The sequence below is a fragment of the Triturus cristatus genome, chromosome 2_2, assembly GCF_964204655.1.
Source record: "Triturus cristatus chromosome 2_2, aTriCri1.1, whole genome shotgun sequence".
In the NCBI taxonomy this organism is placed as follows: Eukaryota; Metazoa; Chordata; class Amphibia; order Caudata; family Salamandridae; genus Triturus; species Triturus cristatus.
In genome coordinates this window covers 654,693,090-654,717,945 of record NC_140582.1, presented here as the reverse complement: position 1 = coordinate 654,717,945, position 24,856 = coordinate 654,693,090, and the positions used below count along the sequence as shown (strand labels likewise).

At 50.0% G+C, this 24,856-nt stretch overlaps 1 long non-coding RNA gene across 4 annotated transcripts in view; it reads right to left on the bottom strand.

Moving 5' to 3' along the window:
• Positions 1 to 24,856, bottom strand: part of LOC146862620 (uncharacterized) — a 223,428-nt gene that overhangs the window by 63,492 nt on the left and 135,080 nt on the right. The window contains exons 2-3 of one of the 4 annotated variants that reach the window (XR_014978156.1): positions 1,215 to 1,398; positions 80 to 236 (exon numbers count right to left, since the gene is read on the bottom strand). This is a non-coding gene — a long non-coding RNA (uncharacterized LOC146862620). The remainder of the gene's footprint in view (positions 1 to 79; positions 237 to 1,214; positions 1,399 to 24,856) is intronic. The other 3 variants (XR_014978157.1, XR_014978158.1, XR_014978159.1) reach the window with 3 other exon arrangements.

Below are 24,856 nucleotides of genomic sequence, written 5' to 3'. Positions count from 1 at the left end.
TGGAGTCAGCCTCTTGTCTGGTTGCTCGCAACCTTCTACTGGACATTTTACTGTCAATCAGTCATATTGACGTGCTCACTTGCATATTGCCGTCTTGTGCTTCAGCCGCTAGTGGTCCCACAGGCACTGCTACATTTTCAGACTCTTCAGTTTCTGCACCTTCAGTCTCTTTGGTCACCTTGGGGAACATATTCAGCAGATGCTCCTCTCTCAGGTCCTTGCTCTCTTTCAATGATCTGGGTAAACATATATGAAGGAGGAGCAGTTGGAGTACAAGCCCTAAGGTAACTTATATAGTGCTATAACTTCCCCAGGGCGTTTCTCACACCTCGGACTTGGGAGTCATGCTCAAACTTGTGTGCCCCTGAATGCCATTGCAAGGAGCAGGGACATTGCTCTGCATATATGTTATTTTTAGGTTCCTTCCGTTTCTTCTCTAAATTTTCTAATCTTTCTATATCATAGTTACCCTGATCAGGAAAGGACCTTTCCCCATCCTTGTTAGTGAATCCCACCCATTCTTCAAGGACTTGCAAGTGCCTTTACTGTATTTTTGGTCCTAAGATGGGCAGGAGTCCCTTTTGGGGGAGACCAGCACATCTCACCATGATTACATTTTTCATGTCCCATCTCTGCTCCTTATTGCTCATTCCCACCTGGATAACAAGGAAGAGGTTGTCGGGCCTTGTGCCCACATCTCAGCGCATGGAGTTGGGGTATAAAAGGAGAAGGAATAAAACAGGAAGGGGTTACCTCAGTTATAATTCTTCAAACGGATCTCATGGAGGGGTGAGAAGGAAGGTATTTTGCACCTTACCGAAAGACCCCTGACATTCAATATACCTTCAGTCATAAACCAGAGGGGCTAAAAAGGGGTCAGGTGGCTATATCAGAGGACATCTTCCTCACACATGTTCATTCTTCCAATGGTCTGTGTTTCAGTTCCTAGTGCTCCTGCCTGCCTTGCCCGCTGTCTCAAATTTTCTAGAGCCGACTTGCACTAAAACATGGGTTCATGCTCATACACATTTTCTGTTCACTGGAGTCCTCCATATCCTACCTGTCCAACCAACTTGTTTCCCTGTCATCTCCTACCTAGGCTACAATTATGCACATCCTTTTTTAACAACACATTTACAACCATAAACCAATACAGGCCATGCAAAGCAAGCAAGTGAACAAATATACAGTAAGCTGAGTTAAACTTTAACTACATTTTGGTTCAGTTGTGCTCACACATTCAGCCAGTATCCCGGGACCAGTCCTGGCCCAAAGGTCACCCCAGTACTCCAGAGAAACCTCTCCCTGGCCTTTGGCACTAAGGTTGCTGTGTTGAGTATTTGCCAGCTCTCTCCCATCTACTGTTTGCAGAGTTGATTTTTGCAGCCAATACACCATCTGTTGAAATGAAACAAAATAAACACACCTGGAAGCCAAAGAGTCTACCTTGCATGTAATGTAAAAATAGCAAGCAGAACAGCAAATAATTAAGAGACACAGGGCCAGATGTATGTAGTTAGCATTTTGCAAGGATTTGCAATTAGGAAATAGCAAAATGCAATGTATGAAGGTGTATAGTACACCTATTGCAAATCCTAGGGGGTCACAAATGACCTACTGCATGAATATTAATTTGCGACCCCCTAGGAATCACAAAAATCACGGGGATGGTGGCCTGCTGAGATCAACAGACCACCATGTCCGTGAATGCTTATCAATAAAGCAATCTTTTTTCTTTGTAAAGCAGCCCATTTTCCTTAAAGGAAAACGAGATGCTTTACAAAACGAAACATGAAAAGTTTTCTTTTCATTTTTTAAGAGCAGGCAGTGGTCCGTGGGACCACTGCCTGCTCTTAAAAATGGTTTTACAAACATTCACATAGGGCAAGGGGTTCCTTGCGGACCCCTTCCCATTTGTGAATGGGTTACCACCTACTTGACGTAGGTGGTAAAATGCGAATGTTTTGCGACCGCGATTGCGGTCACAAAACGTTCTTACATACCAATACGATTCGGTATTAGGAAGGGATGCCCTAAACACGCCCCTTCCTAATACCGAATAGCAAACCCATTTTGCAATTTGGTAACAGGTTACCAAATAGCAAAATTAGGCTTTCTGCATCGTAAAAGCAGTTTTTGCGTTCGCAAAACGGGCAGATTCTGGGAATCTGCCCGTTTGCAAACGCAAAAATGCTTGATACATCTGCCCCACAGAGCGTTAACTTGACCTTGCCCCTCTGGGTCTCAAATCCAGTAATAATTAAAAAAGGCCATTGAAATGGGACCCTATTGGGCTCTATCTTCATGTCCCTAACTTTAGTTGTAAAAACACGGATTCATATTGGATCAATGAATGTGAAAAACATTAAGGCAATGCATTTCAGCAATTTATTTCCTGTATATATCGCATGTTTTACTTAATCTTGCATTCCATTAAAGTATTAGCTATTTTCAGGATGTTTGTATTTTTTTGTGTAGCATCCAGTAGCGGTCCGTGGAGGGAGTTCGGTGGGACAGTGAGGCGGGGCGGGGGAGGGCAGAGTGGGGAAATGTAAACACTGGAATATGGATGAACGGAGGTAAGCACACATTTAAATAAATAAAACGAATTTCGTTGCGCACGCTGCATCGCATTTTGCGATGCAGCGCGCGCAAAGGAATTTGTTTTATTTATTTAAATGTGTACATACCTCCATTCATCCATATTCCGGTGTTTACATTTATCCACTCTGCCCCTCCCCCGCCCCGCCTCACTGCCCCACCGAACTCCCTCCACGGACCGCTACTGGTAGCATATTACCCTTATATAGTACATACTTTGAACTGAGTGGCCTCCATGTATTTATAAGAGGCCACGATTTGGAGCTCTGAATTTGAGGCTGAATGCAGTGTGAGTTTCTCACAATGATTGTAACTGGTTCAGAAAGGTGTTCACAATACATGGGCATCCAATCCCTGGCCTCTCCATAGCACGTGCAGAGCAATTACCATGTATTCCGCGTGCAGAGCAATTACCATGTATTCCAGTTAGAATAGTGGTTCTTTACAAATATGTGTGAAAGAGCTGTACAGCTGGCAAAATACTAACAAGGTGAAAGTTACAAAAAATGTTTTGCTTACAAGTGAGTGGGTATCAGTGGTGTAACAAAATGTGAGGGGGCACCCCTGCAAGATATGCTGAAGGGGCCCCTCACATGTTGAAGGGGCCCCTCACAATCACATCAGTAGGGACTGAGGGGTCCCCACCAGTATGGGTAAGCCTGGGGGTCCCCCGCACTGCAGCCTGAGTTACACCCCAGATGGGTATGTTGCACATTTGGGGCGGTGAAGCAAAAGAGATTTGAGGAAGTTCATTCAAGAGAGAGTGAAAAGAGGGTGCTGAAGAGAAAAGAGACGAGGTGTAAGATATGAAGATGCGGGAGACGTAGAGAGAAAAAGGATGTACCTGTCTAACAAGGAGTGGAAATAACAGGGGTGATTGAGACCCTCAGAAGACCACTACCCATCCACATGCCTCAGTAATGTTTCATTTGCAGTCTCACACGTTCACAATTGAAACTTTTTTCATAGTAATTATTTAACAAAATCATTGTTGCTCATGTGTATTAATCTTAAATCTCTAACAACCATTGACAAAGCCAATAGTCCTGAGTGGTGGTAGGTGTTGTATTATATACCTGGATGCAATAAAAAATATATATCTGGATGCAATAAACAAACTATCAGAGAGGCACAAAAATATTGGTCGGATAGCTCACTATGGGAATCACAGAAATGTAGTTTACGTGTTTAAGGCATGCTCCTATTTACGTGTGCCATGCCTCTTTAGAGACTTCCCTCTTGTGTCTCCAACATAAAGCCCCAAATAGATAATTGCCATTTCAACTGACCAGAGGTCTCACTCAAAAATGGATAGGTGGAGCATGTAATGGTAAAATTTATTAAATTAAGGACAATTTACACGTTATCTTTCCATAGATGTGTATGGAACCTAATAATTTGACAGAAACGTGTTACTTCCTGCAAAAATGTTTCTAATGAGCAGGTCACAGGATCTTCTCCTGGAGTAAGTGTGAGACGTTTTTGAGGAGAAAATATCATTCATGAATGCAATACTGATTCTCCAAACTCCTGCATCTAGTTGGCAACGCAGAAAGCAAGGTTATGTTTCAGCAATATGCAAATGTACTACCCTTAACAGACATGAAACTTGGCAAGCACAATTGAGGCTAAACAACACTTAAGATCAATAAGAAACGACATCCATATTTGATTCTTAAATAGATCGGTAACCACGGTGACATTATTTATTTATTGTTAGAATCCGGGGTCTCTGGTTGGCGCAGGTATGCACTTGCGACAAGCAGGGACCCTTTTCATCTAAGTCAGGGCAAAGGATCACCTCTTTAAAAATAACCCCTGCTCACCCTCTAGGTAACGTAGCGCGAGCAGTCAGGCTAAATTTCCAGAGGGCATATAGGTTAAGCGTTCAAGTTGTCCCACACAATAATCACCTCCCCACCACACAAAGACACAAGGCTGTATTTATATCCAAAATATAATTCTTTATATAAAAGGCTTTCATTCAGGCAGGTTGCATAAATACAGTTCTCTTAGAATCTCAATCCAGTTACTTTCAAAGGCTTAAAGGCAGTCCTCAGGTTCCAAAATGGCACAGTTCTACTTAAAATAAGTTCTTTGGGTCTTCTGCGCACTTCGTAGCGCCTTTGGGATGCTCTGGGCAAGGTTTTTGCAGTGCCTTGCCGTTTCTCACGCTTCCCGCATGAGCCGGAGTACGCTTGCCGAGTACCACGCTTCTCGCGTGAGCACCGGCAATGGTTTTCAATGCGGTACGGTCCGGACTGCCAGGGACGCGCCGTACATCGACTGAAGCACCCTTACGGTGCGAACATGGGTGTGTTGCAGGGCAGCACGGTGCGAACAGGGAGCAGTAGGGGGGGCGAACCCAGAGTGTATTTAAAGGCAGTACGGTGCAGTACGGACGTAGTACGGTGCGAACAGTGCGTGCAAACAGTACGGTGCGAAGCACAAATACTTCAGGTGGAAGTACGGATCAAACAAGCTGCTTCCAAAGTGAGCACCCGGGCAATATGTTTCCAAACCCTTCAGATGTAAGTACGGTGGTGAACCCAGAGTATTTTAAAAGCAGTACGGTGCACACAGTACGGTGAAATTCAGACTATTTCCAAAGGCAGCACGGTTCAAACCACGGCACTTTTGGGGACAAGGACGGTCCGTACAAAGGCCAGTACGGACCGTAATTACGCGCACAGCTCCCAGCAGGTCTCAAGCAGGTACGGCTCGTACATAGGCAAGTACGGGCCGTATTTTCAGCGCGATCGTCCAAAATACCTTTGTTCTTGTACGGGATGGTCCCGGCGGCCTCGGGTTTCGACGGAGCGGTGTCCCACGCCGCGGTGTCGTCCCTCGCAGTCAGAGGGCGGCGGTGCTTCGTGGGGCACCCTAAGAAGGTCTTAGCCACACGACCAAGGGCAGAGGAGGGGGAAGCAGCTCCGGGGTAATCCACAGCGTGTTGCAGCGTGATCAGCTTTTCAGTGGATCACAAGTGTGCACAGGGCCTCGCGGTGATCTTGACGGCACAGGGTCGCCAGGGCTCGGTGCGCAGGCCTTCAGGTGCCTTTCTCCGCGTTGCGAGCTACGGCTCGGAGGGGCTGGTACTTGCGGTGCTTGGACCAGGTAGGCATGTCCTGGCGGTGCTCGTTGTAGTCCCAGGTGGCAGATGTCGCGGTGTAGAGAAAGGGGGAGAGGCACACAGGTTCTCTGGGGATCGGCGTCACGGGATTGCGTCCAGCTACTTCTCCTCTTCTGGGGGTAGGTTGCGCCCACTGTTCCTGGGGCGCAGATCAGGGGGCAAGTTCACAAGCAAGCCCTTGGAGATTGTTCAGCACAAGTTGATTCAAAGTCTTTTCCTCTCCTTCCAGCAGACAGGCACCCACTGCAGGCCAGTCTCTCAGGCAGAGAGACAGTATTCCTCCTTCAGCTTCTCCAGGTCCTTCTCCTTCAGGCAGAGGTTCGTCGTTGCGTAAACAGGATCTGATTTCTTAGGAGCCAGGCTCCTACTTTTATAGTGCAATTCTTTTGTTCTTTAGCGCCAGGAGGCCTGGGCCTGGCTCAGTCCAGTTCTGGAGCACTTTGTTATGGTGACTCTGCTCTTTCCTTTCAGCAGCAGGGCAGAGACATCAGCCGCTCCACAGGGGGCGTGAGGTTCTGGACTTTTAAGAGTCCAGAGGTGTCAGGGAAACGACACCCAAAGACCCCTGAGTTCCTCCTGTCTCGGTGCACAAATAAACAGAGACACGGGCTTCTCGATGGTGGCGTCAAAGACCAAGGTTTATTTACTGCAGGGACACAGAAGTCATAGGAACCACACAGAGGCAGAATCTACGAGACTGTTCGAATTGTATTAAGTGGGTTGTTCCTTAAATACACGGAAAATGTCTTTAGGCAACATTACATGAATATTTCTCATGCCCAACCCGGTATCCCAAATAAACAGTAAATAGACATCAAACAATAATTAGTCGTAGGTTTTCGGTATTCGATCAGGCCTCCTTGTCAGTTTTCCATTCTTTACCCGATCCTCCCCATCATACAAATCGTAACCTCCCCATTGTAAAATCCCAGAAGGAGAGGAGCAGAGCCAGATGCAAAGGATTGAAAAGTAGGATAAGAGGTGTTTATGGATCATAAACGGGCATGGCTACCGTCTTCGGCCTTTCAGTCAGGACAACGGACACGAGAACCAGTATAGCAGGACTGGCCTCAGGCAAGGGAGGCAGCTTGATTCTGCCTAGTCATACAGCGTCAGCCTTTCTCGGGGCTCGAGCTTATGTGTCCTTAACAAGGTGACTCTGTCGGGGTCATTGCCCGTTCATTGACTATGTGAGGGCAAGAAACAAAATGGATGCCGTAACTAAAATGGATGCCATGACTTTACAACAGAATGCCCTATTTCTCAGTGAATTCATGCTAGTTGCGTAGCGAAAACACTGTCATGTATGTAATGGATCATTTGCGGTTCATTGGTACCAAAATCGTGTCAGTACTACGATACCGATTTCACGGGTTCGGATCGCTACAGAACCTCAGGCGGAGCCGGCTTTGTGCTGGCAGTGCACAGGTCTATTCAAGAGTCAAGGTGTACTCCTCCCACCCATCCTGGTGTAATCTCTCTACCCACCACCTGGCAGCCAGCCTGTCTCTGGGGATTCCCCAACCCTGCTCCTTACTGTTGCTAGGCAGAACACACACACCCAGCGCAGAGGCGGACTGAATGGCCATATCAGTAAATACTAACTTTCTAAAAGTAGTATTTACAAACGCAGGATATTAAAATAAACTTTACTAAAAGAAGTATTTTATTATTCTGAGTTCAGCATACTAGACATGACTTTCTACCATGCTCTATGAGTCCACTGGGATTACAGGGTGTAGTAATTTCAGCAGCCCATTCTGGCCTATGGAGAGCAGGTAGCCTTCAATAGTGAAAAACGAAAATGGCTGTAATTCACTATTAAGACATGCCACACACATCAGGGCATGTCCTACCTTATGCCTACAATGCACCCTGCCCTTGGGCCTACCAGAGGGGTGACTAATATGTAGTTAAGGGAAGGTTTAGGGACTGGCAAGTGGGGGCACTTGCGCAGTCAGCGCGATGGTACCAGACCGCGCGCAGGTTCTGCAGTGGCAGACCCTAGACACATTTTACTAGGCCGCTTCTGTGGGTGGCACAACCAGTGCTGCAGGCCCACCAGCAGCATTTGTATTTACAAGCCCTGGCACTCCTGGTGCACTTTACTAGGGGCTGACAGCAAACCAAATGAACCAATCATGGACACCAATCAATGTATACATTTTTCAAAGGGAGCACTTGCACTGTGGCACTGATCAGCAGTGGCACAGTGCTCTGAGCAGCTAACACCAACAAAACACAATGAGGCACATCAGCAAAAAGTGGAAGGGAAACTCACGCCAAGGTGCCAGGTCTAACACGTGTCCCCTCCAGCTGAAATGTGGGGAGAACTACCCTACCCCAGGGAGTTCCTCTTCACTAAGGCGGAAAAACCTGGACAGACCGTCAGCATTGGCGTGATCTGTGCCAGGGCGATGTTCCACCGTAAAGTCCATACCCTGTAGGGAGATGGACCACCTCAACAGTTTTGGGTTTTCACCCCTCATTTGCATCAACCATCTGAGGGGCCTGTGGTCGGTCTGAACCCAGAAGTGAGACCCAAACAAGTAGGGTCTTAGCTTCTTCAGCGCCCAGACCACAGCAAATGCTTCTCGCTTTATCGCACTCCACCTTTGTTCCCGTGGAAGTAACCTCCTACTTATGAAGGCTACAGGTTGGTCCCAGCCCTCCTCAGTCATCTGTGAGAGAACAGCCCCTACACCATGCTCTGATGCGTCTGTCTGCACTAGGAATTCTTTGGAGAAGTCAGGAGCCAAGAGCACGGGCGCCGTGCACATGGCAGTTTTCAGGGTGTCAAAGGCCTTCTGACAGGTGTCAGTCCATATCACTTTTCTGGGCTGCTTCTTCGAAGTCAGCTCTGTCAAGGGGGCAACGATGCTGCCATACCCCTTGACAAACCTCCTGTAGTACCCAGTGAGTCCTAAAAAGGCCCCCACCTCCGTCTGGGTCTTTGGGGGCTCCCAAGCCAGGATGGTTTCTATCTTAGGTTGTAGGGGCGCCACCTGGCCGTTCCCCACCTGGTGTCCCAAGTACACCACGGACCCCTGCCCGATCTGACACTTGCTTGCCTTGATCGTGAGGCCTGCCTTGTGCAGTGCCATCAACACTTCCCAGAGATGTTGCAGGTGTTCTTCTCATGTGCCGCTGAACACTGCGATGTCATCCAGGTATGCTGCGCTGAACTCGGTCAGTCCAGCCAACACCTGGTTAACCAACCTCTGGAAGGTGGCAGGGGCATTCTTCATCCCAAATGGCATGACACAGAACTGGAAATGCCCATCTGGTGTGGAGAATGCAGACCTCTCTTTGGCCCCATCAGTTAAGGCGATCTGCCAGTACCCAGACGTTAGATCAAATGTGCTGAGGTACCGGGCAGCCCCTAACCGATCGATGAGCTCATCAGCTCCGAGGATGGGGTGCGAGTCAGTCTTCGTGACTGAATTGAGTCCTCTGTAGTCCACACAGAACCGGAGTTCGGGTGTGGCACCCGGCGCTGCAGCCTTTGGGACCAAGACCACTGGGCTGGCCCAAGGACTGCTGGAGGACTCAACCACCCCAAGAGCAAGCATCTTTGAGACCTCCTCTTTGATGCAGGCTCTGACCCTGTCAGTTACCCTGTAAGCTTTGTGCTTCACAGGTAAGCTGTCTCCTGTATCCACATCATGGACGCACCAATCTGTGATACCAGGAACCAGGGAGAACAAGTCAGGAAACTGCCCCAGCAGCTGGCGGCAGTCATTCTGTTGCTCAGGGGTCAGGGTGGGTGAGAGGTTAACTCCATCCACTGACCCGTCTTGCTCTGAGGCTACCAAGAGGTCAGGAAGAGGCTCAGACTCCTCCTCCGTCCCATCATCGGTGGCCAAGAGCATGCCCACTTCGGACCTCTCCAAGTGGGGCTTGAGGCGATTGACATGTAGGACCCTTAAGGGGTTCCTAGGAGACTGCAAGTTCACCAAGTAGGTGACAGAACTCTTGCGCTCCACAATCTCAAAGGGTCCTGTCCACTTGTCCTGGAGTGCACATGGCTCCACCGGGGCCAGGACCCAAACTTTTTGACCAGGTTGAAGCTCAACCAGAGTGGCGTTCTGGTCGTACCACCGCTTCATTTCCTCCTGGCTGGCTTCCAGGTTTGCCACAGCAAGTTGCCTGAAACGCCGAGTCTGGTTCCGGAAGGCCAGCATGTAACTGTATACATTCTGGGGAGGTTTCCTGGGAGATTGCTCCCAGCCTTCCTTGACCAGACTCAGAGGTCCACGTACAGGGTGGCCATACAGAAGCTCAAAGGGACTGAACCCCAGAGACTTCTGTGGCACCTACCGGTACGCAAAGAGAAGGCATGGTAAGAGGACGTCCCACTTACGCCTCATTGGTCCTTCAAGGCCCATGATCATGCCCTTTAGGGTTCGGTTGAATCGCTCAACCAACCCGTTTCCTTGTGGATGGTAAGGGGTGGTGAACTTGTATGTCACACCACACTCTTGCCAAAGGGATTTCATATATTTCGATATGAAATTGGTCCCCCTATCGGACACCACCTCTAGAGGGAATCCTACTCGTGAGAAAATTCCCATCAGTGCTCGTCCCACCACGGGGGCCGTCACTGTCCTCAGAAGATGGCTTCAGGGTACTGGGTGGCATGGTCCACCAAGACCAGGATAAACCTGTTGCCCATGGCTTTCTTGGGGTCCAGTGGCCCCAAAATGTCAATCCCCACTCGCTGGAATGGGGTACTGACCACAGGGAAAGGTTGGAGTGGAGCTTTCAGCTTCCTTCCACTCTTGCCACTTGCCTGGCAAGTCTGGCATGTCCTGCAGTGAGTATCAGAACTCCTGCGCATTTGGGGCCAATAGAAGTGAGTGACAAGCCTTTCAAAGGTCTTGTCCTGCCCCAAATGCCCTGCTAATGGCACGTCGTGAGCCAGCCCCAGTAGGAAGGTTCTGAACTTCTGGGGTACCACCAGCGCACGGGCTGACCCAGGTTCAGCAACCTTAGGCTCTGAGTACAGGAGGTCGTTCTCCCAGTAGATCAAGTGAGTTCCGGACTGATCACCATTGGCCTGGGCTGCAGCCTGCTGCCGCATACCCTCTAGAGAGGGGCACTCTTTCTGCGCCCTGCAGAATTCCTCCCTGGAGGGGCCTCCTTCTTGCTGCCAATGGGTCAGCTCAGGCAGGTCCCCCAGTTCGGCTATCTGTTCCCCGGTAGGCTCCAGGGCATCCCCCTCAAGGTCTGCCTCCTCCTGGGCCGTGGGAACTTCAGGAGCCGGTTTCCCGTGCCTCCCTGGCCCTCTCTCTAAGGCCGGTTCCTGGGCCTCTCCCTCAGGCTCCAGGGTCCCTTCAACACCCCTACTGGCTGCCATTGACCGGGTGGTCACGCACGCCCAATCAGGTAAACCCACCATCCGCAGATGGGCTGTCTTCTCCACCTTTTCCCAAGGGGAGCTCTCCAAGTCATTCCCTAGGAGACAGTCTACAGGCATGGCAGTTCTCACAGCGACTTGCAGAGTACCAGAGACCCCCCCCCACTCAAAGGGAACTTGAGCCATTGGACAATGACTCTCCGTGTTGTCAGCATTGACAACCCGACAATAGGCATGGGGTACGACCTGCTCTTGAGATACCAGGTGCTGCCGCACTGCAGTCACGCTGGCTCCTGTGTCTCTAAGAGCCTCCACCTTTCTACCATTGACGGTCACCACTTGCCCATATTTCTTAGTGTTAGAGGGCAAGTTGGCTTGGGGGACCATCTCACTGTCTCCTAGTGAGACTAAGGTCATCTGGACGGGGTCCCACCCACCTTGGACTTCTACCTCCTCCCCAAAGGCTACTGTAGCGACCTGCCTGGGTGGAGCACCAGTGGGTGCGGGTTTCACATATTGGCGACACTTGGGATCACTGGCAAAGTGGCCTAGCTCACCACAATTATAACATTGAGGTGGCCCCTTTGGAACAGGTTTACCTGTCGGGCCCCTGTCGGCTTCGGGGTTGGGGGAGGCTGAGAACCTTTCTGCTGGTTCCCTTGGGGATTACTTTGGGGGCCTTTTTGGAACCCTTTCTGTTTTCCCTTGTCCCCCCCACTCTTCTGCTGGGGACCCTGCCCACCCTTGGCGAAGTCTCCCACGTGACCCTTGTGGACCCTGGTGCTGACCCAGCGGTCCGCCTCCTCAGCAAGCTTCCTACGGTTAGTCAGCTTGCTATCTATCAGGTGTTGGCGTAGCTCAGGAAAACAATTACTGGACAAGTGCTCCCATGCAATTAAATCAAAGAGGCCTTGGTAATCATCTACTTTACTACCCTTCACCCAGCCATCCAGTGCTCTGCAGAAAAAGGTTACATACTCCACATACGCACTCCCCGCAATCTTGGTGCACCCCCTGAACCTCTGTCGATACAACTCAGGAGTTAGCCCATATCTGGTCATTAAAGCTTCTTTCATGTGGGGGTAAGAAGTCTGCAGGTCTAAGGGCAAATCTAAAAGTGTGTCCCGCCCCTCACTGAGGAACCGTCCCCACAACCCCGCTCCCCAGTCTTTCTCAGGGACCCGGTGGGAGGACATGGCTACCTCATAGGCCCGGAACCATTGCCCTATGTCATCATTCCTGTAGAACTCTTTAACTACATCTTTTGGTATGTACACCCTTGACTCTACCTGCACCGGCGTTGCGCTGCCACCAGAGGGAGTGTTCTCCAAACTTTTCTCTTTGATCGCCAGTTCCCTCATTCTGGCGTCGTGCTCCATTTGGATCTTTCTTTCTTTAAGAGCCATCTTCTTGCTCTCTAGCTCCAATTGGCCATTCAATTTCAACTTGGCCAAAGTAACCTCATGATCTCTTGCGGCTTGTCTGTCTGCCAGCTCCTCTGGTGACAGACCTCTGCCAGCACTGTGGATGCTCTCTGCTGGCTCCACTAGGTCAACTTCAGGTACAACGTTCCCAGCTCCCTTCCTTGATTCCACCCAGGCTCTCAGTGCCGTCTGGAAGTGCACCTTGTTTGTGCATCCTTTGCGTGGAACTTTGAATTTCTTGCAGAAATGTTGGAGTTGATCTCTTGTGTATTTTCCCAGTTGGGACTCATCCCATTCCAATTCTGGCCTTTCAGATGTTTCAGAGAGCGATTTCTCAATGCTGTTTGAACCCGGCATGGTTTCAAACACAAGGGATCTTCTTGGCAAGTGAAATTAAAATTAAAAAGTTCTGTGGCTCAAGCTACTGGACTGTCCTCACTGTGCAATGGCTAGTAATCACTGCGCAGACACCAAGAACGTAAATCCGTAAATCCGCACCGCTGCCACCAATGTTAGAATCCGGGGTCTCTGGTTGGCGCAGGTATGCACTTGCGACAAGCAGGGACCCTTTTCATCTAAGTCAGGGCAAAGGATCACCTCTTTAAAAATAACCCCTGCTCACCCTCTAGGTAACGTGGCGCGAGCAGTCAGGCTAAATTTCCAGAGGGCATATAGGTTAAGCGTTCAAGTTGTCCCACACAATAATCACCTCCCCACCACACAAAGACACAAGGCTGTATTTTTATCCAAAATATAATTCTTTTTATAAAAGGCTTTCGTTCAGGCAGGTTGCATAAATACAGTTCTCTTAGCGAATCTCAATCCAGTTACTTTCCAAGGCTTAAAGCCAGTCCTCAGGTTCCAAAATGGCACAGTTCTACTTAAAATAAGTTCTTTGGCTCTTCTGCGCACTTCGTAGCGCCTTTGGGATGCTCTGGGCAAGGTTTTTGCAGTGCCTTGCCGTTTCTCACGCTTCCCGCGTGAGCCGGAGTATGCTTGCCGAGTACCACGCTTCTCGCGTGAGCACCAGCAATGGTTTTCAATGCGGTACGGTCCGGACTGCCAGGGACGCGCCGTACATCGACTGAAGCACCCTTACGGTGCGAACACGGGTGTGTTGCAGGGCAGTACGGTGCGAACAGGGAGCAGTAGGGGGGGCGAACCCAGAGTGTATTTAAAGGCAGAACGGTGCAGTACGGACGTAGTACGGTGCGAACAGTGCGTGCAAACAGTACGGTGCGAAGCACAAATACTTCAGGTGGAAGTACGGATCAAACAAGCTGCTTCCAAAGTGAGCACCCGGGCAATATGCTTCCTAACCCTTCAGATGTAAGTATGGTGGCGAACCCAGAGTATTTTAAAAGCAGTACGGTGCACACAGTACGGTGAAAATTCAGACAATTTCCAAAGGCAGCACGGTTCAAACCACGGCACTTTTGGGGACAAGGACGGTCCGTACAAAGGCCAGTACGGACCGTAATTACGCGCACAGCTCCCAGCAGGTCTAAAGCAGGTACGGCTTGTACATAGGCAAGTACTCAGACGTGAGTCCCTTGCTCACTTTGCCACTGGATTCAAGCAAGCCTGGCTGAAGACGGCTAACATGCCAGAAACCGGTCCTAGGAAGCTTGTTTCCGGTCCAGGGAAGGCATGGCTTGGCAGTTCGGGCTGGACTGTTCCCATGAGGCACAGGGTCAGACTGATTTGCATATGGCCATGTCTGAACTGGGGTGGCAGAGTGGGCTAAAGAACGGTGATGGATTAAACCCGGATCTGTTGACTGGGTGTGAGTGTTTGATTGGTTCTGATGCTCCGTCCATCACCACCCCCTTTTGTACCTCTTTGTTCGCCATAAGTTGGCAGGGTATGCTCAGACGTGAGTCCCTTGCTCACTTTGCCACTGGATTCAAGCAAGCCTGGCTGAAGACGGCTGACATGCCAGAAACCGGTCCTAGGAAGCTTGTTTCCGGTCCAGGGAAGGCATGGCTTGGCAGTTCGGGCTGGACTGTTCCCATGAGGCACAGGGTCAGACTGATTTGCATATGGCCATGTCTGAACTGGGGTGGCAGAGTGGGCTAAAGAACGGTGATGGATTAAACCCGGATCTGTTGACTGGGTGTGAGTGTTTGATTGGTTCTGATGCTCCGTCCATCACCACCCCCTTTTGTACCTCTTTGTTCGCCATAAGTTGGCAGGGTATGCTCAGACGTGAGTCCCTTGCTCACTTTGCCACTGGATTCAAGCAAGCCTGGCTGAAGACGGCTGACATGCCAGAAACCGGTCCTAGGAAGCTTGTTTCCGGTCCAGGGAAGGCATGGCTTGGCAGTTCGGGCTGGACTGTTCCCATGAGGCACAGGGTCAGACTGATTTGCATATGGCCATGTCTGAACTGGGGTGGCAGAGTGGGCTAAAGAACGGTGATGGATTAAACCCGGATCTGTTGACTGGGTGTGAGTGTTTGATTGGTTCTGATGCTCCGTCCATCACCACCCCCTTTTGTACCTCTTTGTTCGCCATAAGTTGGCAGGGTATGCTCAGACGTGAGTCCCTTGCTCACTTTGCCACTGGATTCAAGCAAGCCTGGCTGAAGACGGCTGACATGCCAGAAACCGGTCCTAGGAAGCTTGTTTCCGGTCCAGGGAAGGCATGGCTTGGCAGTTCGGGCTGGACTGTTCCCATGAGGAACAGGGTCAGACTGATTTGCATATGGCCATGTCTGAACTGGGGTGGCAGAGTGGGCTAAAGAACGGTGATGGATTAAACCCGGATCTGTTGACTGGGTGTGAGTGTTTGATTGGTTCTGATGCTCCGTCCATCACCACCCCCTTTTGTACCTCTTTGTTCGCCATAAGTTGGCAGGGTATGCTCAGACGTGAGTCCCTTGCTCACTTTGCCACTGGATTCAAGCAAGCCTGGCTGAAGACGGCTGACATGCCAGAAACCGGTCCTAGGAAGCTTGTTCCGGTCCAGGGAAGGCATGGCTTGGCAGTTCGGGCTGGACTGTTCCCATGAGGCACAGGGTCAGACTGATTTTCATAAGGCCATGTCTGAACTGGGGTGGCAGAGTGGGCTAAAGAACGGTGATGGATTAAACCCGGATCTGTTGACTGGGTGTGAGTGTTTGATTGGTTCTGATGCTCCGTCCATCACCACCCCCTTTTGTACCTCTTTGTTCGCCATAAGTTGGCAGGGTATGCTCAGACGTGAGTCCCTTGCTCACTTTGCCACTGGATTCAAGCAAGCCTGGCTGAAGACGGCTGACATGCCAGAAACCGGTCCTAGGAAGCTTGTTTCCGGTCCAGGGAAGGCATGGCTTGGCAGTTCGGGCTGGACTGTTCCCATGAGGCACAGGGTCAGACTGATTTGCATATGGCCATGTCTGAACTGGGGTGGCAGAGTGGGCTAAAGAACGGTGATGGATTAAACCCGGATCTGTTGACTGGGTGTGAGTGTTTGATTGGTTCTGATGCTCCGTCCATCACCACCCCCTTTTGTACCTCTTTGTTCGCCATAAGTTGGCAGGGTATGCTCAGACGTGAGTCCCTTGCTCACTTTGCCACTGGATTCAAGCAAGCCTGGCTGAAGACGGCTGACATGCCAGAAACCGGTCCTAGGAAGCTTGTTTCCGGTCCAGGGAAGGCATGGCTTGGCAGTTCGGGCTGGACTGTTCCCATGAGGCACAGGGTCAGACTGATTTGCATATGGCCATGTCTGAACTGGGGTGGCAGAGTGGGCTAAAGAACGGTGATGGATTAAACCCGGATCTGTTGACTGGGTGTGAGTGTTTGATTGGTTCTGATGCTCCGTCCATCACCACCCCCTTTTGTACCTCTTTGTTCGCCATAAGTTGGCAGGGTATGCTCAGACATGAGTCCCTTGCTCACTTTGCCACTGGATTCAAGCAAGCCTGGCTGAAGACGGCTGACATGCCAGAAACCGGTCCTAGGAAGCTTGTTTCCGGTCCAGGGAAGGCATGGCTTGGCAGTTCGGGCTGGACTGTTCCCATGAGGCACAGGGTCAGACTGATTTGCATATGGCCATGTCTGAACTGGGGTGGCAGAGTGGGCTAAAGAACGGTGATGGATTAAACCCGGATCTGTTGACTGGGTGTGAGTGTTTGATTGGTTCTGATGCTCCGTCCATCACCACCCCCTTTGGTACCTCTTTGTTCGCCATAAGTTGGCAGGGTATGCTCAGACGTGAGTCCCTTGCTCACTTTGCCACTGGATTCAAGCAAGCCTGGCTGAAGACGGCTGACATGCCAGAAACCGGTCCTAGGAAGCTTGTTTCCGGTCCAGGGAAGGCATGGCTTGGCAGTTCAGGCTGGACTGTTCCCATGAGGCACAGGGTCAGACTGATTTGCATATGGCCATGTCTGAACTGGGGTGGCAGAGTGGGCTAAAGAACGGTGATGGATTAAACCCGGATCTGTTGACTGGGTGTGAGTGTTTGATTGGTTCTGATGCTCCGTCCATCACCACCCCCTTTTGTACCTCTTTGTTCGCCATAAGTTGGCAGGGTATGCTCAGACGTGAGTCCCTTGCTCACTTTGCCACTGGATTCAAGCAAGCCTGGCTGAAGACGGCTGACATGCCAGAAACCGGTCCTAGGAAGCTTGTTTCCGGTCCAGGGAAGGCATGGCTTGGCAGTTCGGGCTGGACTGTTCCCATGAGGCACAGGGTCAGACTGATTTTCATATGGCCATGTCTGAACTGGGGTGGCAGAGTGCGCTAAAGAACGGTGATGGATTAAACCCGGATCTGTTGACTGGGTGTGAGTGTTTGATTGGTTCTGATGCTCCGTCCATCACCACCCCCTTTTGAACCCCGTATATTTGCTGGTCCACATATTTGACTGCTCAATGAACCAGAGACTGTCCCATAATCCAGGTCGCTGTCTTGGCCCCTGGACCGTTCGCACATCTGGTGTTAAAAGAGATACATTATTAATCTGAGCCCCCGCTCCCTACACCCCCATCTATGACCTTCTCCCTTTTTATCCCTCTACTCTACAACAACACTTCTTATGATCGTTTTCTAATGTAACGTTCACAGCAGCGTGATCGCCACCTACCAATCCTCTGAATACTGTCCCAACCCCACCCGAGGCCTGCCGCTTTTGTCGTTGCCCCTGTTCTGAAGGAATGAGTCCCGAAAGCCATTGATTTCCTGCCCTGTTGGTGAAGGGCTAACTGCATTACCGCCAATAGCTGTGATGCCAACATTGGTCTCCCATTTTGATGACAAAATATACTCTTGAAGATGCATCCAGGCCACCTCATGCAGTTTTGTCACTCCTGAACTGGGCACACCAAAGTCAACCCTCCTTCATTCAGCCAAACCCACTTACCCTGCCCTGTCGATCTGTCTTAGAACCATATATCCCCAAACATTTTGAATCCAATCGTACATTACCCACCTGCAACCCTGGTGTCTTTGCTGACCCCAACAATTCAGAAACTCAAAAAGCACCGAAAAACATCCAAAACATGCAGAGCCTAAAAATGGCTAACTCAAACTTGTCATAGCAACATCGTGGCAGGACTGCCAGTAACTTGCCCAACAACTCAAACGTAATGGCCCCCAATGGTGTCAAACTTCGCCCTTTCCTTTGCTTCCCCCAACCTTTCAGCATTTGGCTTAAAATCTCATTCCTGGCAGGGACAAACCTCCAATACAGCTTGCCGTAAAAAGAGATCCCAGACAACTTCCCCCCAATCGTGATGGGTGACAGATCTTTGTCAATGCAAAAAAGGACAAAGTGCAACACTCTCCTCTTTATTTCCTCAGGATCACGATCCCAGCCCTGAGGCACATTCCCTTCAAAGGCCCAGAGATCGGTCCATGCCAGCCTATAACTTTTCCTTGTGGATGCTGCTAAAGTCCCTCCACCAAGTTGATGACCCTCATTTGCCCAGCTTCCAAATCTCGACCGGTAGCGGCATCGTGACTGCGTCTGCTCCAGGCACCAGTGCTCGGAATCGTTGCCACTGCGAACAAGATAAAGCATCCGCAATGTCATTCTGGGCTCCCGGGACATGAAGCACCCTGAATACAATATTCAAACACAGACACCTCAGCATGAAATATTGCAGCACCTTCAGCACTCTCAGATCCTGGCCCTCCATCTGTTAACCAGGTCAACCACAGACATGTTATCTACGTGGAAGAGTAACGATCTGTTTGCCAGATCACCTCCCCACAGATATAGCGCCACAATCAAAGGGAAGAATTCAAATAAAGTGATGCTGCGCGCTTGACGCACCCAGTGTTCCGGCCAACACTCGGCACACCAACGGCCATCCCAGAAAAGCCCAAAACCATGTGCACCCGCCGCATCAGAGAAAATCTGGATTTACCAAACTGCCTTGTCGTCCAAAAACTTCATGGGCACCCCATTGAAGTCAGCCAAAAAGGTCCTCCATATGCATAGGCCTGTCCTGACTGCCCTGGAAATCCTGAACCTTTGGTGCGGCAATATCGCCCCAGACATGGCCGTGCCCAGTTGACGACAAAATGTTTGCCCCGCTCGCATCACTCAGCATGCAAAGTTTAGGTATCCCAGAAGTTTCTGCACTTTCCTCAGCTCAATCTTTCTTTCGCATCTCACCTCCAGCAGAAAAGTTTGCATCTCATTCACCTGGGCCTGAGGTAACCTTGCCACCATCGAAACTGGCGCGACGGGGTGGACGGATTACATATCACTAATTGAAACTGGCTAACGCCGAAAATTCTCTCGATGAGCACACACTATAATTGGATTCCCCACATGTAGGGAGCACGATATCTGAAATTATCGAGGTTTTGGGTGGCTGTTCTGTAAGAGAGTGATCGATCTACGGTACTTTCCGGAGAAATACTTAAAATAATTCCTGACATTATATTAGCCCTGAAGAAGTCCTTAGGGACGAAACGTGTTGGCTACGGTTGTGCACTTTTTAAGAAGATTAAGAATAAAGAACATTTATACAAAGACCTGCTGAATGGATTTTAATCATATTGAATTTGATTGTTGTTTACTTTGAGTGGAGTGCTGGACCATTGTGTTTCATTTAAAATTGTGGGAATTTCCCTTGGAGGCTTAGGGGTATTGAGCCTCAGGTTCCTGGCACCCTGAGATAAGGATTACTTATAACCAGATTGTCGATAGGTGCAGTCACTTTTGCACCATACCCTGTGTTCTTTGCTGTGTTTACACCATCGAAACTGTGTCCAACTCAGATCCCAAGAATGTTAACACCACCTTCGGCCCTTCTGTTTTTTCAGGTGCCAACGGCACGCCAAACGCGTCTGCCATTTGCTGAAAATGTTGCAGTGCCAACCGGCACTCACTTGAGCTCTCCCTGCCCACAAAAAGGAAATCATCTAAATAGTGCGACACCTGACTGTGGCCACTGGATCTAGTAAAAACTTGCTGCATGAAAGTGCTAAACGCCTTACACAGTGCACACGAAATGGCACAGCCCATCGGCAAAACCTTGTCCACATATATGCACCCATCAAACTGCATGCCCAACAACTTAAAATGTTCGGGATGTATGTGAAGTAACCAAAATGCTGACTTGATGTCACACTTTGCCAATTCCGCCCCCTGACCACAGCTCCTCACTAAGGCCACTGTGACATCCACCGATGCATACAGAACCTTGGAATCCACCTCCGCGATGTAATTATTCACTAACTCGCCCTCTGTCCATGATAAGTGTTGAATGAGCCGGAACTCCCCCTCTGTTTTCTTTGGAACCACCCCAGGGGTGACACTGTCAAATCTGTCATGGGCCAAAATGCAAATGGACCTGCTGTTCTCCCCTCCCTCACTTCCTTCTCCAATTTCTCTGCGACTACTTCTGGGAATTCTCTGGCTGACCGCAAAATGTCAGCTCATCTCTGCCTCCTAGGACCCTGATACCTGATTCAAAAACCCTCCATAAAGCCCCATTCTAGCCACAATGCCTCCTTCCTTTGCAGATACATCGCCATCCAGGACCTCAATGCTTCCAGCATAATGGGAGTAGTTGCCTTTTGTCCCAGGGTGACCCTGCTGTCCCCTTCCTCATGCCCCCTCCATTGTTCAGATGGGGTGGCCAGTGTGAAACACTGAGTGATGGGGTGTCTTTCCCCACATTTCGAGCACTCATGTTTGAAATTACATGGGTGTCTGGTACAGTAGCCTTTATTGTAATTCCAGCATGACCCCACATTGGTTCCAGATGGCTTCGGGACAAAGCCCGCCCCCTGTGGGGCAGGCTTCGTCTGAAAGGACTGATACATGACTGGAAGGCCGGTAGCTATATGATTGGATGCCGTTGACTGTGTGGATGACATCCACTGCAATCACAGCTCATGGTCAACTTCCCCCCATGGTTTGTCTGGGTTCAGGCTCACCCATGCCCTCAACTCCTCAACGTAGCTGAGCCAAGAAAAACCACGGAAATGCATTTGAGCCTTCCTAATTATATCCGTGTGTTATAACAGCGCTATCGCCCTGTCCCCGAGCTTCTCACAGTAAATGGTGGCATATATAAGAAAAGCTAACAGCCAGTTCTCCATATTGATCAGCACTCTTGGCCACCTCGTAAACTCCCAATCCTCCTCTTTTGACCCTTACTTGGCTTGTATATCCCGATGTAATAGTTTGAATACATCTACGTATTTGTGCCTCCATATTCTATTCTTAGTCTTCTCAGACAAATGAGACCCTAGTGGCATCGCTAGGACCATATAAGACAACTTATTTTTATGTTTGACTTCGTCTGAATTCGCATCCTGTCTTTATCCGACTCTGACGAGCTATCCGACTGTCGCATTTTTTATCCTTATGTTTCCTCCCACTCCCACGTTTACATGATGCCTTGTTGTCAGTTATTTCTTTCTTCTTATCTTTCTTTACAGTAACCTCCCCATCCCCTACCCCACTGACCGTCTCCCCGGTTTCTCTTTCTGCCCAACCTCCCATTCCCAAACTGACAACTATTCACCCGTTCCTGAAGGTAGTGGCTCAGTCCGCAGTCTGGTTGGTCCGTGTTACCCTTTGTCGCGCCTCTCCTTTCCTTTGACCTGTTTAGTGTCCGCACTTGACTGCTGTAAAACATGAACTGGAGAACGTGTTGTATTCCATTGGCTGGCGCCTTGAGGGCTGTCCCAGACTACCCCATCATTCTCGTACAATTCCCACTCATTGCTATCATAATCCAGCAGCAGCTCATCCTCAAATGCATATTGATCACCTAAAATACGCTCCTCCGGTGCTCCACTCTCACCACCATATATTTCCGCACCAAAATCATTTTCTGACAGTCATGCTGCCGCGCGCCTGCTTTCTCAGTGTAGGGTTGGCCACCGCGGACCCCTGTGTCTTCTTGCCAGCATCTCGAGGCTGTAGTGCTCCCTGCCAGCATCACCCCCTTCTGTCAGTGTCTGCCGCTGACCTTGCTCCCACCCCTCCCTCTTGGCTGCACCAACCAAAGGGGTCCTGTGCATCACCTTGCCCTTGTGCCGCAATAGCCACTCCAGTGTCTTCCCCTTGGCACACACTAGCTGGCACCCAAACCCATTGCCCACTGCCCTGGCCTGTGGTTCCCGGCTCTGGCCTGTCTGCCTGTCCCTTTCTGACCTGTGCCTTCTCCGGCCTCTGACATGCTATTGCATCCCTCTCACGGGCCTCAAATAATGCCAACCAGCGCACCTCAGTTTCCTGGACCAGGTGGTGCTGTTCCCTGATCTGTGCCTCAATATCTACATCCACCCACCTGCTCCTTGGCTCCTCCTGTTTTAGGCTGTTGTGAGTCCTGTCTGTCACAGTGCCTTTTTCCTCTAGGGGTCCTGTGTCCTTGCCGCAGGAGGTCTTCCCGGCCCACTGCGCCTAGCATATGGAGCGGGGCCCGGACTCCGTCTGCTGAAGGGGACGGCCCGCACCTCTCCTCATTGGCCATTCGGAAAAGCAAAGGGGCCACTCCGCGCAGGCCGCTACCCGCATGGTAAGTAGTCCGCACAAGCTGGCAATCCACAAAAAACTATCCCTAAACTGCATCACAACAAAAACTTCCTCCTCCTGACTTCCCACCCAGTGATGCATAGGGACCGGAAGAGGCCGTTAACGCCTCTACGGACCCTTATATGTGCCTAAATGACTCACCCCTTCCCCCCAGAAGAACCTATCCCCAACCATGTCCTGTCCCTAATGCACGAATACCCCCGGGGAAAGACTAGAATGTGTCTTCCTTTCCCCGGGTGGCACCATTCTGCCTAAAACAGCCTGACTCACACCGTACCCATACCTGCTTTAGATCCTCGTGCAGGTCACAAAAACTATCAGCAACACAGGACTTTTTTGTTTTTGGATCAGAGGTCGTAGTCGTTACTCGATCTGGCAGCTAACATAATCCTTGCACCAAATCCAAAATGTCCTCCTCCTCCACAGTGTAATCTTCCTTAGTGTACCATGCTCGTCACCAATTTTGAAACAACAGGACACAGCAGATGTGACAACTTGAAGGACTTATTAAGCTGCATAGAACGACCCCTAGTCAGTCCCTAATCCTCAGCAACTGTCTGCTTGCTCAACTTCTCAGAATCCACACTCCGGATTCCAGAAGTGGAAGCATCCAGTTGCCCAGAACCAGCATCCAGGGCTGGATTTAGGGTGGTGCCACCGATGCAGCCGCACCTGCTGCTGACTTTGAAGGGGGGGCTGTGTTCAAAAATAACTTTTGGTTTAAAAACGCTTGAACTTCCTTGTGCCTCCAGCAGTTTTCAGGCAACAATAAAAATGTCAAGATATCTCTGGTGATTAATGTTCCTACTGGTGAGAGATCTGAATTTTGTCTAGTGGCAGTTTAGACTCGTAAAGTTGTGTGGAGGGTTAATGTGCCTCCTGCAAGAGATGTGTACCATGTGTTGACGTAATTGATGGAGAAGGAGGCCATGGGGAAGGGGCACCAAGAAAGGCAGTTGCACCGGCAGCACCAGCGCTAGAGTCGGCCATGACACCATCACAATTGCCAGGGAACATACCTCCACGGAATATAGCAATATGGGATGCGCAGGCTTCTTGGGCGCACGCAAAACGTATTATTGTATTTCGATTTAAAAGGAGAGGGCCTACACTTCTACGCTCTGGTGCAATACTTTTAATAGTAGAATACTGGCACGTCTCAGAAGCAAAAGTGTATTCTGCCGTAGTGGTTGTTCCATTTACAGTGCTAGTTTTAACTCTTCGGTTTAATATTTTTCGGTTGCTCGTTTACACGGTGTCAACTCCGCCTTGTTCTTTGGAATATTTGTATCCAGAAACTTTAAAACTATAAAAAGGCAACTTGTTCTATAAACCCCTTGGGTGAGTATTCGACGTTTTTGAAGAGTGCAGCCGTGCACGAGGAGCTCAATTCATAACTCATATAGGCCAGAGTGTGCATGAATGGTTGTGAGCTCATAGTGCATAGGCACAGCGCAGGAATGCGAGTGACCACGCAGGGCATTGGACTGCACATGAATGCAGGTGCATAGGCACTGTGCATGAATGGAGGTGAGGTAATAATGCATATCCACAGCACTGGTATGCGGGTGAACTCGTGTGCATAGTCATTCCACAAGAATGCAGGCGAGCCCAAAGTGCATAGGCAGAGCGCAGGAAAGAAAGAGAGTTCATAGTGCATAGGAATGAATGTGAGTTCCTAATGCATAGGTACTGAGCAGGACTGTAGGTGAGCACAGGGAAAGAGCAGGAATGGATGTAAGCTCATAGTGCAAGGGCATAGTGCAGGAATGGAGCTGAACTTAAATGGAGGTAAGCTCAAAGTGCATAAGCAGGTATGCACGTAAGCTCATAGTGCATAAGTACGGAACATTAATGAAGGTGAGCTCATAATGCATAGGCAGGATGCAGGAATGGAGCTAAGCCCATAGTGCGCAAGCACTGCTCAAGAATCAAGATGAGGCCAAGGTGCGTAGGAACTGCGCATGAATGAATTATGTAGGTGAGCTCAAAGTGCATAAGCAGGGTGCCACTATATAAGTAAGCTATTAGTGCGCAGGCGCCCTTTAGGAATGCAGGTGAGCTCAGACTGCATCGGCACAGCGCAGGAATGAAGGTGAGCTCAAGGTGCATAGGCGCCCTTCAGGAATGCAGGTGAGCTCAGCCTGCATCGGCACAGCGCAGGAATGGAGGAGAGCTTAAAGTGCATAGGCGCCCTTCAGGAATGCAGGTGAGCTCACAGTGCAGAAAACCTGCACCTGAATACAAGTGAGCACGTAGTGTAGGACAAAGTGCAGTTTTGCCAGTGAGGTCAAACATTCTTTACAGGGTGCAGGCCGGCCTTGTGCCCCTGACGGAGTTAGTATC